The sequence below is a fragment of the Nymphaea colorata genome, chromosome 8 (assembly GCF_008831285.2).
Source record: "Nymphaea colorata isolate Beijing-Zhang1983 chromosome 8, ASM883128v2, whole genome shotgun sequence".
Taxonomy (NCBI): domain Eukaryota; kingdom Viridiplantae; phylum Streptophyta; class Magnoliopsida; order Nymphaeales; family Nymphaeaceae; genus Nymphaea; species Nymphaea colorata.
The window spans coordinates 24,717,026-24,735,870 of record NC_045145.1 but is presented as its reverse complement, the minus strand read 5'-3'; the positions used below and the strand labels follow the sequence as shown (position 1 = coordinate 24,735,870).

Here is an 18,845-nt window from a genome sequence, read left to right as displayed (position 1 = left end):
GTATAGCTCCCACAAGTCCTTCAACTCACAAAGACGAGGCGGTAGTGTTGATGACAAATTGTTTGAACTTAGATACAGCCTGTACAAACTAATGAGATTGTTTATAGAGCTTGAAATTGACCCAATTAGCATGTTGTGTCCAATATCAAGAGCATACATGCAGACCAACTGGTAGAATGATAGTGGGATTGGGCCTTCTAATGCATTGTTGTCAAGAAGCAACACCTATAAGCTGTGCATCTGTCCTATATTTGGTGTAATGAGCCCTTTATTTTGTAGGAACTCAACTTTAAGGAAATTAACTTGGTCAAGTTGGCTAGGGCTAATGGGATAGTACCTTCAATCTGATTAGAGGAAAGGTCAAGTTTCGACAAGGTGGCTGTCAGGTTTCCAACAGAGGTAGGAAGAATGCCGTTCAAAAGGTTTTGTGATAGATAAAGTTCCTCTAGCATCCGACACCTAGTGAAGGATGTGAGAATGGAGAGCTCTCGGTTGCCAGGGACATTGGTCAACGTATTTCCCCAAGTGAAAGGTACTTGAGTTGTGACAGACTACCTATTCTAATGGTATCTGAGCACTAAATTTATTGCTTTCTGCACTAAGAACTTGAAGTCTTGTAGCATTAGAAAGAGAAGCTGGGAGAGGGCCATCAAAATTATTTATATGCATATAGAGTCATCGGAGATTGGGCAGGAAGCAGCCAGCATCTTTTGGGAGATGCCTGTTAGTTGATTGGTCATGAAACTCAAACCCCAAAGAGCGGATAGGTAAACAAGCTCTCAGGCAGTGTACCAGTGAGATTGTTCCTTTGCATGCTAAAGGCCATCAAGTGGGTTAGGCTTCCATACTTAGAAGGAATGTTCCCCTGTTTCTGATTTTCACTGATAAAAAACCACCCCAGTTTTGAGAGATTACCCAAAGCAACTAGAATGGTGCCAGTGAGCCTATTACCACCAATGTTTAAGTACTTGAGTTCTGACAAACTGCCTAGAAACTTTGGGATGCTTCCATAGAATTGGTTGCCCGCTGCTGACAGTGTTTGGAGACCTTGACAATGGCTTAGTGTTTGTGGAATTAACCCTTTAAAATGGTTTCCCCATATGGAAAGTATTTTCAATGAAGGGAGGCGGCTAAAATCAACGATAAGATGAAGAACTTGCAAGAAGGAGAGATTGCTGATGTATGGGGAGAGGGTACCTTCAAGTGCCTTGTCGGTGAGGTTCAGAGCAACAACCCTTTGTGAACTACGGCTGCATGAAACTCCATTCCATTGGCAGAAGGAAATGTTTGAGTTCCAGTTTGAGAGTACATTGTAGGGGTCTCTGGTTACCTGGGATTTGAAGGATAGCAATGCAAATTCATCGGTCACATTGCTTAGAGAAACAAAAGCTGGTGATACCTCTTCCTCGCCAAGCACTATAGTCAAGGTAAGGAAGCAACACAGAAGAAAGCTTATGGGAAAAGGTGACAAACTGGCTGCAGCCATACCAGCCGAAGTTGTTGGTGGTAATTCTGTGCCTGCATAACCATGATAAGGAATCAAAGCCCCTTTTATAGATTATCTTTGAGAAACGGTGTCTTTTTTAAAAAAAATTGTTAATCTTGCACAACCATGACATGGCTGATCACATTAATGGCGTTCTCATGGCCACGTAGCCCTTACTTCATTAGTATATTTCCACTATCATGTTTTCTTTATGCCAGTTTTCAACTCTTTCTTCCGTTTTTCTAATTCCTCCCTTAAATCATCCAATGAAAAAGACGTCATGATTCAAAGTTTGGATCAGACTTATGGTTTGAGTTAGATCCGAAGATGATAAAAATCAATTAATGAATCTTGTGAGCTCCCCATCAAAAACCTGCCAATCATTGACTCAACTATCAGGGCAACTTGAATAATGTAGAACGGCTCAAGATAGGACAGGGAATGCTTGACGTGTATTAACTCCATATTTGGTGGCAGTTAGTAGGGGGCCCAAGAAATTTTAATCACTCAACTACTAGCAAAAATACCATTATGAGGGGGGCATCAATTTATCAATTAATGTTCTAGCCCATCAATATTTAGATGGTCTAGGCCGATGACAGGGAAATGTTTAAAGTAGCATATTTTGGCACCAGAAGCTCTGGATCGATCTCTCATTTTCCTTCTGGTTGTCACACTTGATTAGGTAGCATTCGATAGCCTCTTTTCTGAGTCTGCATTGTAAGATCCTCAGTATAAGTAAATTAAGGATCTTAGTAATATGGATTTTATATCAGGTAACATGTAAAAAACTATGGATATAAAGTCGGATGGGGGGTATTCAAGCTGAAATTCATATATTTGAAATCCTAGTGATCTCAGAACATTGTGGGTCTCAAATCTGTGGTTAAAGAAACGCACCCTTAGTTCCAATGGCATTTAATGTGAGGAACAATAAGCATCGGTCTATCTGATCAAGGAACAAGTTATCGTAGTAAAAATTAAGTTCTTCCCCCTTTAATTTATACATACTTCCACATCCCAAAGCTTTTCCAGTAAGATGGTAAGAACTTCTTTGTGTCTATATATATGTATGTGTGTGTGTGTGTGTGTAGTATGTAGTTGTCCATAACCAAAAAGCATACAAACGTTTTGTATTTAGTCGTTGTAGATTTGTTTCAAACTCCACACATATTTTATTGATAATGAGAACTGCATGCCCTACATTAATTCAAAATAAGTATATTTTCTAGTGTTCTAATTATTTAAATAACATGCCAAGTACAAGCCGAGTCAGTAGCACTGACCGATGCATTTTGTACAGTTGATACAATTAGTCCGTCGGATCAGCTGATTCCAGGACTAGCATTAATTTAACAGGTTTGAAGATCCTTTGCTCCATTAGTTCTTGTCTGGATCGACCTCCACATCAAGCTTGCCATCAATCTGGATTATTTCATAAATGAACCCTACTGACTTCCTTAAGCTTCACATTTCTATGGTGAAGCTTGTTCTTGTACTTGGACTGCACTCACACAGATGTCAATTTTTTACATTGCTCTTCTTCTTTTGAAATTCCATTTAAATGAACGTAACATTCCCAACATTTTTTATAACTCAATTTCGTGTGGTTTTAGAAAGGGAAAATTTGGAGTGCCTACAACCATTTTTCCTCATTCCAGAGATAAGAGTAAATACCAAAGTACTTGTTGCATGAGTTTTTACAAAATCTACATGGACCTGGTCCCTTCCTTTCCATTGTTAGTTAATTATTTCCACTCAGGTACATTGGTCCAAAAAATTATCTATGCAGAGTTCTTGTTGAACCGAACAGCCATGATTGAATTGATTTAGTTTGGGCCAAGCTTGTTTAATTAGTTTGAGTTTAATGAGTTATTGAACTAACCTCCTTCAAATAGCACTTGGCCCAAGTGAAATCAAGCGTTGATATTATCTGGCAGTGTTTAATTTGGCACTGTTATTTAATGCTTACTTATCATTTTAATTAGTTGTTCTTCTTCAGTTTTTGTCTTTATGTTAATTAAATATTTCACCAATTTCATGTTGAAGCTTACAATTCACCTCGTGATAGGCTCAAGTCTTGCCTCTTGCCTTAAACGCCTATATCAGCCAATTAAAGTTTTTTGGTTTTTTTATCTTTTTTTAATACTGAAAAGACGGGAAAAAAGTGTCCAAAGATGTCATGATCAAAAGATAGGTTCATGACTAAGGTTCAAATTTAAATATATTGATACGTAATTAAGGAACCTCTTGAAAACTTCCAAAGAATTGACTCGTGCTGAGTATGTTGCAATTGGTGCGGATGGGTCATGGACGTTTATGACTCAGTTACTCTGACATCTTTGATGTCAAAACTTGAAGCTTGATTGAATTGGAAATGCTTGACATATATTGACTCGCGCGCAGATTTCTGATCGTCCCCCAACTACTCACATTTGAAGACCAGGAAAGGGACTGATGAATGAAGAGATTATTTAAGTAGTTTATTTGGGCTACAAAAGCTTTGAACAATCTCTCATGTTCCTTGTATAGTAGTTTGTTCACATTTAACTACTTGTAACCAACATTTGATGTCATTTTGACAGAATGCTGTGAATTCTAGCACCATTCCTTCAATTTGGTGAAATGGTTGGAAAATCATTTATATGGCTGTTTTACTCAAGTTATAACACCCACCAAATGCTCCAGCAGGCTCCAATCATAGTTGGGTGAGCAGGAAAAGTATTTCATCTCGCCGCCCAATGAGAAGTTTGAAACCCTCACGCTTCCCCCCAACCTCTCTGCTTTGTGCTATCAGCTTGTGAACCTAACCTTATGAAATTAATTCTTTATTCAAGGAAAAAATGAATCCATGATCAAGCAATATCTCATCCAAAAGGTTTATTGTTCTGGCCTTAGCATGAAGATACACACAGTTAAATGTATGAGAATTTCACAAAATAAGTTCATGCTTTGCTGGATGACAAAGGCATGCCACTGTTGTCGATTACATAAAAAGACAAAAGCAGTTAAATGAAAGTGTATTTTTGTGATTTCATCAAACCCTAAAACTTGTTTTTGTAAAAGCTTCATTTCTTTGCTTTTAAGGCACAGTGTCGAAGTTGAACATGTTGTGGATCAATACATGATAGAGTGCAAGATCCAAGTTCAAGCTAAAACCAAATCATTTGGTAAATGGAACACTTTGAAAGTGTCCTATGCATATGCCCCAAAGATTAGGGGAGATTCATTGACATCTAGTTCTAATGTTCTATGAATCTGCCCAAATTTTGAGGCAGGTTAATGGAACACTCGCATAATGTTCTAAAACCCCGAAACAATCCCTTTACAAACATCCAACTCAAGGTTTAGATACAAATTCTTGTTGTTAATTAGGTGGTCTCAATGTGTATATAGGAAAAGTCTATGTTGCCAGATGTTAGATAGTTGTGTGGTTAAAATTTAGAAATTTGTTGCTATAAGTAAATTGTCGTCCACCATAAATTTGACATTGCTGCTTAGTGCCTATCATTTAAATTAGTTGTTCGTTTTCAGTTTTTGTCTCTTTTTTTTTGAAATATATATTTTACCAATTTCATTTTGAAGCTTACACTTCACCTCCTGATAGGCTAAATGTCTTGCTTCATGTTTTAAACTCTTTTACCAGCCAATTAAAGTTTTTGGTTTTTTTATCTTCCTTTAATACTCAAAAGATGGAAGAAAAGTGTCCAAAGATGTCATGATCAAAAGATAGGTTCAGGACTAAGGTTCAAATTTAAATATATTGATACATAATTGAGGGTCCTCTTGAAGACTTCCAATCTGAATTGAATAGTGCTGAGCACGCCGCATTTAGTGCGGACGGGTTATGGACGTTTATGACTCGCTTACTCTGACATCTTCAATGTCAACGCTTGAAGCTTGATAGAATTGGAAATGCTTAACGGATATTGACTCGAATGCATACTGCTGGTAGGTATTTAATAGGGGAGAAAGTAATTTAGTCCCCTAACTACGCACAATTGAAGACTAGGGAAGGCATTGAAGATATGTTTTAACTAGTTTAGTTGGCACAAGCTTTGAATCAATCTCTCTTGTTCCCTGTATAGTAGTTTGTCACGTTTAACTACTTTTAAACATCATTTGATTTCATGTTGACAGAATGCAGTGGATTCAAGCACCATTCATTCAATTTGATGAAATGGTGAGAAAACCATTTTTATGGCTGCTCTACTCAAGTTATAACACCTACAAATGCCTCTATGTGTGGAGAATTATTTCATTCTGTCCTCTGGTTTGCGCTATCTTCCTGTAAACCCAATTTTGTGAAATTAATTCTTTATTCATGGGACAAGTTGAATCCGTGATCAAGCAATATCTCATCCAAAATGTTTATTGTTGAGACCTTAGCATGAGACTACACAGTTAAATGTATGTAAATTTTACAAAAAGACTTTCATTCTTTGATGGATGACAAATACATGGTACTGTTAAAGCTTCAGTTCCTTACTTTTAAGGTGCCACGTCTAAGTTGATGATGTTGTTGGTCAATACATGATAAAGTACAGGATCCTAGTTCAAAAACCCTGGGTTCATCCAAATGAAGGTTTGGACTCCAATTATTATTGTTCATTATATATATATATATATATATATATATATATATATGAAAAATCAACGTTGGTAGATGCCAATAAGTTGTTGTATGGTTAGAAACTGAGTGTCACTCAACTTTTATTTGTCCAAAAATTGATGAAGTCCTATTCAATTTTGTTCACACCTCTGGGGGCCCGACAGAAATTAAGTGTATAGTGTCACAAATATCGTGATATTTAAAAAATATCATCATATTAACATAAAAAATAAGAACAACTAGAAAAAGGGAAATCGATATGTTGAAAAAAAAAGAAAATTATATTTATCATATTTTTTCACATTTTTTTGCAATTTTTTCTATTTTTCATTTTTCTGTTTTTTAGCATTGACATTATCATGGATTCAAATTTAAACTCAAACTAAATTATATCTCATGATGTTTATCATCATTAAATGTTCTTTATCACTTTTATATAGTTTTATTTATGTTTTCTTATTACTTTCTGATTTAATGAATTTATAGCTATTTTTAACCTTTTTGAGTTTTTTCTGAGATTTTCCTAAGAAAACAACTTTCCCGAATCATACTCAACAAAAATCTTGCTATTAAAAACCCCATACCGATATTTCTGACAATCAGTTTGACACCTATTGCTACCTTCAAAGAAGCTTATTAGAGGACTCAGCCTCTTCAAAAGAAAATGTAGCTTATTTTGCAGATGGGTAAGTGGAAGGTGGGGAGTAAGTATTTGTTCACATCAATTTGGAGATCGGCATGTCATTAAAATTGGAGGTTGTATCTCGTGCTCCCTTATGGGTTTGGGTCTTGCAAAGATGTTGGGAGGATCTTTTCATAGTGTAGTTAGCTATATTAGGGCATCCAGGTTTGGTTTCATTTGGATTTTGGTTTTGCATGTGTGATCATAGGTTCAAGTGTTGAAGCCGCTTTGATACTATTGTAACAACTTGAGTCATACTCCTACACCGGATTTGAACCCCTGATTTAACAGATCTAACCCACCCCCTTGCAAGTTCAAATGAACTAAGATAATCAATCACTTAACAGCCTCCTTTATAAGTCTTTCAAAATTCTTCGTAATCTTACATATAAAGGATTAAACTTTTGAGGTGTTAAACAATTTCTCAACTTTGTAGTTGATTGTTATTCTGTATGTGGATAGCTTTGGGAGCAAAATCTGAAACATGAGAGCGAGATTAATTTCTGCCCTTGCAAATTGGTTAGACCTATTCAAGATGACAATAGACGATTGAGTGTAGTGGTGGAAGAGGGGCACTAATACATCTTATTATTGCGATGGAATGAATGCATATTGGACTACGGGACAGCAGCCTAAGTCTGGTGTGGGCCCTGCATATAGCTAGGCCTGAGTCTAGTGTTGGCATACAATCCGTTATCATACAATCCAGCCACAAGGTAGCTCTGCTATTGCCCGCCGGTGGTTCTCCAACACAGCGAGGAGGAGGCGACGATTTCTTCTTGTTAATGTGTCGCCGATGTCCCCGGTGGTTTTGAGCCAATGGTTGCCAACACCGTCAAAGGGAGGTGACAGTTTCTCCCCATTCATGGTCACAACTGACTAGGCTGCACAAAGAGTCGAGCCAACTTGGGCTCAACTCGAACTCACTCGAGTAAACCTGACTCGAGTTCCACTCGTTTTCTGTATGAGTTGAGCTCGAGCTTAAATATAAGCTCGAATATATTAGCAAGCCGAGTTTGAGTTGGTTGGACTCGACTCAGCTGGGCTTTTTGCTTGGTTTGTTAAATTTTACAAACTTTTTATTATTTTTTTTCTCATTGCTTTCTTTACGTGTTTTGAATTTTTCATTTCCTTTTCTCTCTCTTCACCCATGCTTCCTCTTACCTTCATCATTACACCCACCACCTACCCTCATCATTACTCTTTTCAATCAATCAACCTCATTCGTTTTCCCTCTCATTTTTCTCTCCTCACCCACGCTTTCCCTTATCATTTTTTCTCTCATCTATCTTCACCCTACATTTCCTCCTCCGTTGGTGGCAGATGACCAAAGGTAAGCAGCCCCTCAAGTTTCTCTTCCAGGATTGTTGTATGTGTCGGTTGGGATACATTACAGTCCTTTTTTATTTTTTGTATGTGTTCTTTTTGGGTTTCTGGAAATTGGGTGTTCCTGCATTGAGTTCTAACTTCAGAGATGAAACACAATGTAGAATAGTTTATGCTTTCTGGGGAAAACATACAGGATAAATGAGTTAAAACGAGCCCACGAGTCGAGCTCAAGCTCAAACACAGTCTCTCGAGTCAATTTCGAGTTTGAGTTCGAGTTATGGATCTTGTGTCGAGCTCGAGCTGACTAAACATGACTAGATCTGAGCTCGAGCTTGACTCTGCTTGTGTGCAGCCCTACAGCTGCCGCCTCAACTATTTTGTTTTTTACTTTTACTTTTTTAAGTAACAAGGAACGTCAGATAAAAAAATCGGATGCTCCACAAGAAACACATAATTGACATAATGATACACACACACACACACACATATATATATCATCTATATAAGTGTTAATAAATTCAATTTGGATCATATATCTGACCAAATTAACTACTTTAAAAGAATTGGATTATATAACAAATTATCATCTGAATCAGTCGGACCAAATACAGCTTTAAGAAATAACACATGATCGTATTCAGATTCAGATTTAACTAAATATTTCAACAGATTTGGAATCGATTTCAGATTCATGTTAAATAAATCTCCTCTATTTGATATCCATCCATTTGAAAGTTCGTTCCGGACATATTATAAAGTGGTTCAGTCTGTTTAAAAGTCAGACTCAGATTTAGATGTGAATTTGACAATCAGATTTGCCTAGGATTTGAATTATATTCAAATTTGGATTCAGATTTGATATAGACATTTCTTCTTTTGCAGTGAGAGATAGGAAGAGTTGTTCAGAAATTATAAATCCTATAAAGTCATTTACCAATGTTTCCTATAAACGTCATTTTCATGTTCATTACCTTGTTTGGTGACAATGAGATTACATCCATGTGCTTCTCAGCCCCTAGATTACCTGCCATTGTTCCATAGTTGCTATTTCAGTTGTCCATCCCATCCTCTGGCAAAAAAATGCTGCATACGAGTATTGCTCAAGGTGACAAGCTACTTTTCCATAGGAGAAGTGGCCGAAGTACATCTGTTGTGAGCTAGATGAGTATTTCATTTTACTGCTGGGTTGAAAGTTGAAGCCTTTCACCCTTTTCCTCCTTCCTCCTAGAGTGGTAGGTTTGTTTTTGTGATATGATTCAATTTGCATATTGGTGTGCTTCCTTTTACAACACAAGGAGTTGATGCCATGAGAACTTGAACCCGCTACCAGCCCCTGCCCTGTCCAGTACGCCATTCCATTCATAGATGAAATGACTAAGATATATAATAATTAAATTTGTTTTAGGGTTAGAAACTACAAATTCCACCATTTTTTTCTGGAAATCTTGCATAAGTCCTACTTTTTGACAGCTTTGAAAAGTCGGTGACATTTTCACCAATATTCTCTTAACTGATGTCCCGACTAAACGACGGTAAAATTTTTACTGATGTTCTTTCCTCCTTTACCAATGTTTCCTGGCCATTGGTAAAATACCAATTTTTTGTAGTGGGGCAGCTATCCACATGGTTGAAGTTTTTCCTTGGATACCAAAAGTTGGTAGAATATCAAATCCCCCAAATCATCAAAGTTTTTTGGGAGATCCACTGGAACATCATAATGGTATTGGCTGCCACTGCAAACGAACGACAAAATTTTCTCTCAGCAACATTTGCGTCGGAAGGACAAGCAGTGGGGCATATTGGGCCGGTTTATACATGCTGAGGCAGGGCACCAGGTCGGGCTGTTGCCGGATACCCGGCACCCGGCCTGACTCGGGCCCGAGCACGAGAAAAATGGACCCGGGCCAGCCCGAGTCGTTATGGGGCTGGCCCGGGTGGGCCGGATAAGCCCGATTCGAGCCCAACAAGTTATTTTTAAAAAATTTTATTAATTTATATATATATATACACAATATTTTATTATAATTAATTATATTAATTATTATTTCATATTAAAATTATATATTTTTAAATTTAATTGGGCAGGGCTTAGGCTCGGATTCGGTTTTCCAAGTCAGGCCAGGCCGCGATGCCCAAGCTCACTTAAATCCACTTTGGTCAATTCAACGTCTTAACAGGAAGAATATCTACTTTGCAGTCTTTAAACAATCTTTTGGCCTGGGCAGAGGAGATACATGGGGGATGGTGTGCCGATACCCGCAAGTCAAAAACTTTATTAAGTGCACTCAAAATTACGCATGGTGCCCACGCCAGACTTAAACTCGATCAAGTGCCCCTCAGTGTAAAAGAAGAAAAAACAAAAAAAAACTATTGCATTGCTTGGTCACTGCATATATTAAACAACCGTCACTGCACTCACAAGTCACAATATACCACCATCATGATCAAAATCATGAGGACAATAAACATCGGCATCATAATATTCATACGCCACTGTTTTGGATCTTCTCCATCAATATTAATCACACTATAGATGCCCATGCTTTCTTGTACCGATTTCGATTATGAGTACATCTTGAAATTTTTAAAACTTGACAAAGTCTTCAGAGGTAAAATACCCCAACATGAGGCGGGCAGTAAAAAGAAAGGAAAAATACAAACTCTTGCAGATGTGTTTCTGGCCCATCACTATATAGCTCCACACAGAACCTAAACTCTGTATATGTAACTTTGAGTAGATGAAAGATTCTGTTACTGCAGAGAGTGTCAGATATGCACCCAAAAGCAAAAGAAGGAAAAGTTGGGCCTTTTGGAGATTTTTCAAAAAAAAAGGAAGTTTTTGTTGGACATTCAACTTTTTTACTACCTATTTTTCTCCTTAGAAAGGTTTCCCACTTTTTACTGATCAGGGGTATTCCGAACATTATATCTCGAGTGCACAATTTTTTTTTTTTTTGCATGGGACAGTGCATAAAACCAGCTTGGTAACTTTGATATGGAACATTATATTTTACTGTGCCCCTATCTCACCGGAGCAGCTCGTTAACACTTAAAATAAATTTTCTTTCTCTTTGTTCCATGCATTGCCGTTAGTTTCTTTACAGTTTTCCTCAAAGTGATTTTGTTTTATTTTTTATCACCAAAACATCGAAAAACGAAGAAGTTACAGTCAGATATTTGAACTTAGTCGCCAAGTCAAAAAGTAAAGCCCCTTGCAAGGACCGAAGAGGAAAACTCCAGTAATTGGGAAAATAATGTAAAATGAAAACAAAAAGCCCCTTTCATATGGATTTCGATATTTTGCAAGTCATATTCAACTTTATTTTAGAAAAAGACTTGACACGTGAGGCATCATTCACAAAGGGGCAAAGCCATGACACCAACGGACAAGGACAGGGTTGGAGCTGCATTCTAGATAACTAAAGAAGATGGAATGGCCTGTAAATCAATGCCCCACCCATATCGGCCGTATATTTTTCTCAAGGGCGTAAAATCATTTAACCTAACAGTTGATCATTCTTGAAAGAAAGGAAGCTTTGTTTCTCCAGATTTCTGGGAATCAACCAACGTAAGAAAATTAGCTCAAGCGATCCTGAGCTCCAGCTTTGTTCTCTATTTAATGCTGATATTCAAGGCTCACTTTGGGGAATGGGGTCGAAACTGCTGATTAGAATCCTGCATCTGAGAGAGAGAGAGAGAGAAACTCCGTGATTGTAATATTGGAGGTCGTTGACCAACACTTTTACAACAAGAACAAACCCAACATAATGGCCATGGCTGCAAGCCGGATATATATATATCTGCAGTTGCAACCAGTGCCAGAACGAGGTGCTAGCTTGCAGCCATGGCCATTATGTTGGGTTTGTGAAATATCTGCAGTACAAATTCTTAAGAGTAGGAAGACATGGGTTTACTTGGTATGATCTGAAGTCATGGAGCAGCGGTGGTGAAACTGAAGGAGGACTGATCATCAGGGAGTCGGAGAGCTTGACAGGAGGGGTTCCTTCATCTTCCTGTTGGTCGAGTGACCAGCATGTGCAGCCTGTGGATCACATCCCTTGGGGAGAACAACACAATCTGTCTCATCAGGACTGTGGTGGCTATCGATTGCTGATCCCTGCTCAACGAGAGCAGTTGCAACCAGTGCCAGAACGAGGAAGAGGATGAACGAATGGGAAAGGGAAGCCATTAAATTTGGTGATGAAGAGGCACGGTCGCCCAGGTGCCTGCCTTAGTGACTATTTATAGTGAAATGAAGCTGCAGGCTCAAGGGTTTGAGCTCAAACACGGGAACTCTGGAATCAAGAGTTTTCGTACGATTTAGAAAATTTACATGAAGAACTTGAGTAAAAATAATGATAATTGTTGAATGTCAGTACTTTCAATTATTTCTTTATTTACTTGTTTTTAGACTATTCGCTAACTTTATATTTGTGTCGTGCTGGGTACTGAAATACATGTTAAATCATGGTAGGATAGGTATTCCAAGAAACTGAAAGCAAGCCCTATACCCTAAAATGAATGAGGTGCTAGGTGGAAGCTTAGTCTCTCCTACGGTAGAATAAAATTTTATCCCTGCTTACCTAGAATTATTCCCAAACTCAAATCACTTTATAAGTCAAGTACAATCTTTAAGGCAAGTTCATGAAACAAACAAACTATTTCACCGGGACTGGACTGGGGCCAAGCCAAGTTTTAAGCGTAATACGCTGGAAATACTCTGGCCGAACTGGCCAGGACCAAGGGCTAGAGGGAACTTGACCCGGCCCAACAAGGAGGAACTCAATTTAAAAAAAAAAACTGTAATTTGACGTAGGCCCCCCTCTCTTTTTATAAACCATTTCTCATTGGAAAAACCATAGAGACTAAAGCTTTTATTAAGGTTGTGTTGGTTTAACCTGATGATAAATCCCTGGTGATATGAGATTCTTAAGATTTTAGATGCATGGATTTAAGATCAGACTTCCGATCTTAAATCCATGACTTTGACATGTATAAAATGAGAATCTCCTGAAAAACACCCTTTTATGCAATGTCAAGTCTTAGCTATTCGAGGCCGTCAAACCCAACCTAAAAGAAGCTTGGTAAGCTTTGAAAAGTGTGATAAAAAAAGAAACCATCCCTTTTTTGAAAGGTATTTTAGTCCTTTTCCATCTCCTAGTAGAGATAATAACCCATGGGAATGCCATATAAAAGTTGGTGTAGTGTTCATCCTTTTCACTATCTCTCTACTTTAATTTGTTATAAGATAACGTTATGAAAAAGACAATGAAAAATAGAACAGGTTAAATTCACCAAATGTTGAATGTCGTTAGATAGCTAAGCATTAAAAATCAATCATTACTAGAACCTCCTTGAATCTTTTGGCACCATAAATCATTGGTAGTACTTATGTGGCAACGATTTTTTACTTTATCTGACATATTTGATTTCTCCATATACAAGATGATTCAATTCCGCCTATATATGCAGTAATGTGTTTGTGTGTTTACATATTCGGCAGGCTGTCTTATCATGAAGACAGGACAATTCTTTCTCTTCGAAGGAGGCAAACCCCCTTTCGCAAAAAAAAAAAAATGAAACTTTGTTTTTGATCGAAATACTTTGATAGTGAAAAATTCTTACTAAGAGGCACTAGATATAAATTTATTATTTCATATCAAAATTATATATTTTTAAATTTAATTGGGCAGGGCTTAGGCTCGGACTCGGTTTTCCAAGTCAGGCCAGGCCGACCCGATGCCCAAGCAAACTTAAATCCACTCGTTTGGTCAATTCAACGTCTTAACAGGAAGAATATCTACTTTGCAGTCTTTAAACAATCTTTTGGCCTGAGCAGAGGAGATACATGGGGGATGGTGTGCCGATAACCGCAAATCAAAACTTTATTAAGTGCACTCAAAATTACGCATGGTGCCCACGCCAGACTTAAGCTCGATCAAGTGCCCCTCAGTGTAAAAGAAGAAAAAACAAAAAAAAACTATTGCATTGCTTGGTCACTGCATATATTAAACAACCGTCACTGCACTCACAAGTCACAATATACCACCATCATGATCAAAATCATGAGGACAATAAACATCGGCATCATAATATTCATACGCCACTGTTTTGGATCTTCTCCATCAATATTAATCACACTATAGATGCCCATGCTTTCTTGTACCGATTTCGATTATGAGTACATCTTGAAATTTTTAAAACTTGACAAAGTCTTCAGAGGTAAAATACCCCAACATGAGGCGGGCAGTAAAAGGAAAGGAAAAAATACAAACTCTTGCAGATGTGTTTCTGGCCCAACACTATATAGCTCCACACAGAACCTAAACTCTGTATATGTAACTTTGGGTAGATGAAAGATTCTGTTACTGAAGAGAGTGTCAGATATGCACCCAAAAGCAAAAGAAGGGGAAGTTGGGCCTTTTGGAGATTTTTCAAAAAAAAAGGAAGTTTTTGTTGGACATTCAACTTTTTTACTACCTATTTTTTCTCCTTAGAAAGGTTTCCCATTTTGACTGATCAGGGGTATTCCGAACATTATATCTCGAGTGCACAATTTTTTTTTTTTTTTTTTTTTGCATGGGACAGTGCTTAAAACAGCTTGGAAACTTTGATATGGAACATTATATTTTACTTTGCCCCTATCTCACCGGAGCAGCTCGTTAACACTTAAAATAAATTTTTTTCTCTTTGTTCCATGCATTGCTGTTAGTTTCTTCACAGTTTTCCTCAAAGTGATTTTGTTTTATTTTTTCCACCAAAACATCGAAAAAACGAAGAAGTTCCAGTCAGATATTTGAACTTAGTCGCCAAGTCAAAAAGTAAAGCCCTCGCAAGGACCAAGAGGAAAACTCCAGTAATTGGGAAAATAATGTAAAATGAAAACAAACTGCCCCTTTCATATGGATTTCATATTTTGCATGTCATATTCAACTTTATTTTAGAAAAAGACTTGACACGTGAGGCATCATTCACAAAGGGGCAAAGCCATGACACCAACGGACAAGGACAGGGTTGGAGTTGCAGCTTAGATAACTAAAGAAGATGGAATGGCCTGTCAATCAATGCCCCACCCATATCGGCCGTATATTATTCTCAAGGGCGTAAAATCATTTAACCTAACAGTTGATCATTCTTGAAAGAAAGGAAGCTTTGTTTCTCCAGATTTCTGGGAATCAACCAACGTAAGAAAATTAGCTCAAGCGATCCTGAGATCCAGCTTTGTTCTCTATTTTCTGCTGATATTCAAGGCTCACTTTGGGGAATGGGGTCGAAACTGCTGATTAGAATCCTGCATCTGAGAGAGAGAGAGAGAGAAACTCTGTGCTTGTAATATTGGAGTCGTTGACCAACACGTTTACAACAGGAACAAACCCAACATAATGGCCATCGCTGCAAGCCGGATATATATATAATATATATAATATATATTATATATATATATATATAATATATATATATAATATATATATATGAAATATCTGTAGTATAAATTCTTAAGAGTGGGAAGACATGGGTTCACTTGGTATGATCTGAAGTCATTGAGCAGCGGTGGTGAAACTGAAGGAGGACTGATCATCAGGGAGTCGGAGAGCTTGACAGGAGGGGTTCCTTCATCTTCCTGTTGGTCGAGTGACCAGCATGTGCAGCCTGTGGATTGCATCCCTTGGGGAGAACAACACAACCAGTCTCATCAGGACTGTGGTGGCTATCGATTGCTGATCCCTGCTCAACGAGAGCAGTTGCAACCAGTGCCAGAACGAGGAAGAGGATGAACGAACGGGAAAGGGAAGCCATTAAATTTGGTGATGGAGAGGGGCACGGTGGCCCAGGTGCCTGCCTTAGTGACTATTTATAGTGAAACGAAGCTGCAGGCTCAAGGGTTTGAGCTCAAACACGGGAACTCTGGAATCAAGAGCTTTCGTACAATTTAGAAAATTTACATGAAGAACTTGAGTAAAAATAATGATAATTGTTGAATGTCGGTACTTTCAATTATTGCTTTATTTACTTTTTTTAGACTATTCGCTAACTTTATATGTGTATCGTGCTGGGTACTGAAATACAATTTAAATCATGGCAGGATAGGTATTCCAAGAAACTGAAAGCAAGCCCTATACCCTAAAATGAATGAGATGCTAGGTGGAACCTTAGTCTCTCCTACGGTAGAATAAAATTTTATACTGCTTACCTAGAATTATTGCCAAACTCAAATCACTTTATAAGTCAAGTACAATCTTTAAGGCAAGTTCATGAAACAAACAAACTATTTCACCGGGACTGGACTGGGGCCAAGCCAAGTTTTAAGCCTAATATGCTGGAAATACTCTGGCCCAACTGGCCGGCCCAAGGGCTCAAGGAGGAACTCAATTTGAAAAAAAAAATTTAATTTGACGTAGGACCCCCCTCTCTTTTTATAAACCATTTCTCATTGGAAAAACCATAGAGACTAAAGCTTTTAGTAAGGTTGTGTTTGTTTAACCTGATGATAAATCCCTGGTGATATGAGATTCTTAAGATTTTAGATGCATGGATTTAGATCAGACTTCCGATCTTAAATCCATGACTTTGAACATGTATAATAAAATGAGAATCTCCTAAAAAACACCCTTTTATGCAATGTCAAGTCTCAGCTATACGAGGCCATCAAACCCAACCTAAAAGAAGCTTGGAAAGCTTTGAAAAGTGTGATAAAAAAAGAATGGGAATGCCATATAAAAAAGTTGGTGAAGTGTTCATCCTTTTCACTATCTCTCTACTTTAATTTGTTATAAGATAACGTTATGAAAAAGACAATGAAAAATAGAACAGGTTAAATTCACCAAATGTTGAATGTCGTTAGATAGCTAAGCGTTAAAAATCAATCATTACTAAAACTCCATGAATCTTTTTGCACCATAAATCATTGGTAGTACTTATGTGGCAACGATTTTTTACTTCATCTGACATATTTGATTTCTCCATATACAAGATGATTCAATTCCACCTATATATGCAGTAATGTGTTTGTGTGTTTACATATTCGGCAGGCTGTCTTATCATGAGGACAGGACAATTCTTTCTCTTCGAAGGAGGCAAACCCTCTTTTGCAAAAAAAAAAAAAATGAAACTTTGTTTTTGATGGAAATACCTTTGATAGTGAAAATTTCTTACTAAGAGGCACTAGATATAAAATTTTTAAAATTTTTATAGGCACTAGTATCTAAATGAGAAAAAAATTTCTAACATATCAATATAAAAATATGAATTTTTTTTGTGGGCTTGCATACGCAATTGCTCATACCATACACACTTGCCTCCTCTGGCTGCTCAGTCGAGTCTCATATGATTTTCTTTACCATGACGCAAGGAAGAGACCAAGATTTCTTTTTATGATTTATTACTTTGAATTTATGATATATATATATATATTATAAACATATATATATATATATATTATAAATAAATAAATAAATATATATATATATATATATATATATATATATATATATGACAAGAACAGGTTTACATTGCCTCCACAATGACTCCCATAATTTTAATCTCAACATTTTTCAATACAATCAAGATAGCACCATTTAACTTTTGAACTGAGGATATGACTCTAACACACCACCCAACCCAAGCGGTTGCGCTAGAGAGAGAGATGGAATCGGGGCGGAGAGTGCAAAAAGAACAATGAAAATAGAAAAGGAAACAATTGGCTATAGGAAGTTTTAAATTTACCAGATGTTAGATGTTGGTGGATAGCTAATCATTAAAAATCAATTATTACTCAAACCTCCTTTAATCTTGTTGCACCATAAATCATTCATAGTACTTAGGTGACAATTATGTTTAAGTGATAGTTTTTAATTTTTAACTACCCAAAATCTGACATATTTGATTTCCCTGTACACAAGAAGATTCATTTCTGCCTTTATACATGTGTATGTATTTGTGTGTGTACACGTTAGGTAGGCAGTCCTACCATAAAGATCAGATAACGTTTTGTAGGGGAACTAGCATTTGGACTCGCCCCACCATGTTTCTCTCTAGAAAAGAAGACGACCCCCTCCTGCAAAAAAAAAAAAAAAGAAACCCGTAGCTTTTGATGCAAATACCTTACCTTATCTTGATGCCAATGAGGGGTGCAGTCAAAACTTTTTCATGAGATATGTCAAATTATAATTTTAAAATTTTGATAGGAGCCAAATCATTATTTTTAAATATTTTTATATAAAATAATTTTTTAAAATTATATGTAACCTTTTTTTTTGGGTGGAAGGAGAGGAGGGGAAGGCTTTTGCCGCCCCCTTTTGGCTCTGCCCATGATGCCAACAATGATGGTACAGGAAAGCATTACTGGTGACCTGTGCTTATACATACATACATATATATATATATATATATATATATATATATATATATATATATATATATATAGTCGTATTAACGATGGTTGATGGTGTGACAATAATTTATGGTAAGCGGTTTATGGTGTTGTAGCAACAGAATTCTAATGTGTAGCCATTCAACCATCTAGTATAGAAGTGTTGAATCCAACCCTTTAAATTTGTCTGTCAAGTTACGGATCGGCCACTTCAACCAGTTTCGGTTATCAGATTCCATACTCTTCTTCTAACCATGTAGTTGTTTGAATATGTAATTCAAATAAGTAAATAAATAAATAAATACAGTTACATCTCCAATTTGTACTAGCCAATGCACATCACAAAGTTAAGGTCGGGCTCCGGGCC

At 37.1% G+C, this 18,845-nt stretch overlaps 2 long non-coding RNA genes across 2 annotated transcripts; one reads left to right on the top strand and one right to left on the bottom strand.

Annotated features, from left to right (window-relative positions):
- Positions 1-10,566: 10,566 nt before the first annotated feature.
- Positions 10,567-12,164, bottom strand: LOC116258540 (uncharacterized). The gene is made up of 2 exons (XR_004173738.2): positions 12,024-12,164; positions 10,567-11,790 (listed from the first exon to the last, which is right to left on the bottom strand). It is a non-coding gene; the product is annotated as an uncharacterized LOC116258540 (long non-coding RNA).
- Positions 12,165-12,229: 65 nt separating this feature from the next.
- On the top strand, positions 12,230-16,115 carry LOC126410283 (uncharacterized). Its single transcript, XR_007574022.1, has 2 exons — positions 12,230-12,331; positions 15,942-16,115. It is a non-coding gene; the product is annotated as an uncharacterized LOC126410283 (long non-coding RNA).
- The last annotated feature ends 2,730 nt before the right edge of the window (positions 16,116-18,845 follow it).